General features: G+C 59.1%; 1 protein-coding gene across 4 annotated transcripts in view; it reads right to left on the reverse strand.

The window, feature by feature from the left end:
- P4HA2 (prolyl 4-hydroxylase subunit alpha 2) overlaps positions 1-1,246 on the reverse strand; it is a 33,043-nt gene extending 31,797 nt beyond the window's left edge. Inside the window, exons 1-2 of one of the 4 annotated variants that reach the window (XM_029941876.1) lie at positions 1,198-1,246; positions 487-615 (exon numbers count right to left, since the gene is read on the reverse strand). The gene's annotated coding sequence lies outside the window, so the exon portion shown is untranslated. Of the gene's footprint in view, positions 1-486; positions 619-960; positions 1,046-1,197 lie in introns of those variants that run through there. The other 3 variants (XM_029941875.1, XM_029941878.1, XM_029941877.1) reach the window with 3 other exon arrangements.

The following is a 1,246-nucleotide window of genomic DNA, read 5'->3' on the forward strand; positions in this document are numbered from 1 at the left end:
AAAAACATTTTTAAAAAATAAGTACATGCCTTAAGTGTCACTCTACAGCACAAGATACCAGTCTTGGTCTTGGGAGGAACACTAATGTTGTACACCATCTTAAAGATGTCAGATAGGCATACAAGGCCAAGGGCCCACCTATGCTGTCCTGAAGCTGGAAGTGCCCTGATCCATGGTCGTGGGGAGCACTCTCCACATGCATGCAGAGTACCAGGCACTGTTCTCCCACTTGAAACTTTTGTGGTCAGGGTCCATGGGCAGGTATCACCTTAAATGTCCCTTTCCTCATCACCTTGCCTCTTCTAGAGTACCCCGGTCTGCTCCCACTCACACGTGTGTTCCTCTCTCCAGGTTACCCTTTATTCGGCCTTCTTCTGACCACTCCAGCATATAAGTCACCTCCTCCAGGAAGCCCTCTGGCCTGAAGCATCTTGTCCTCTTACTAAGGACCCACAGCCTGGTGCTCTCTCCTAACACCACACTCACCACACTGTTTTGGGTCAGGACTTTCTCAGTCTTCAATCAGTCTGCTCCACTGGGCTAGGAACTCCTTGCAATTTCTGACACCAAAGGGTCCGTTTGAATTAGTTAACTAGTTACCACAGGTCCACGCAGCTGCTGAGTAAAAAATAACGGAGGTTGGAAAGAGATGTCCATGGGAGGGGAAAAAAAAAACTTTATCAATCAACAGCCTGTTTCATGGGTACCAAGTTGGACCCCGCTGGGCCAAAGCCAGAAACTCCCATCCCTTTGGAGAGAGGAAGGCGGACCTCACTAACTTTAAGAGGACCCCCGGGGCCCAGACCAGGGCACCGCCTCTGCCTCCAACCCTTGGCCGCCCTCGGGGCCAGGCCTCCCGTTCCCGTTCCCGGGGAGCCTGCCGAGGCAGGGCGGCCAAGTTCCCCGCCCCGCCCGGCTCGGCGCGGACGCCCAGGGACCGGCAGGAAGGGCGCCGCTGACCTCACCACCCTGAGCTCGGGGAGGGCACGCAGGCGGCGGGACAGGAACCCAGACGGGAGGAGAAACAGGGCGGAGGGCTCCGAGCTGCGGCCCGAACTGTGCGGTGGAAGACGGCGGACTGCGGGACCCCCGACCCCCAACTCCCGGCCCCATGCGAGCAGCGCTCACGGCTCGACGACCCCGGCCTGCGCGCGAGCCCAGCGGCGGACCCGGAGGCCGAGCGGGCAGGGCGCTCACCTGGACACGCGCCGCTCCCGGCGTTTCCAGAACCTCCCGCGGCGGCACC

Source organism: Suricata suricatta, chromosome 6 (genome assembly GCF_006229205.1).
Source record: "Suricata suricatta isolate VVHF042 chromosome 6, meerkat_22Aug2017_6uvM2_HiC, whole genome shotgun sequence".
Taxonomy (NCBI): Eukaryota; Metazoa; Chordata; class Mammalia; order Carnivora; family Herpestidae; genus Suricata; species Suricata suricatta.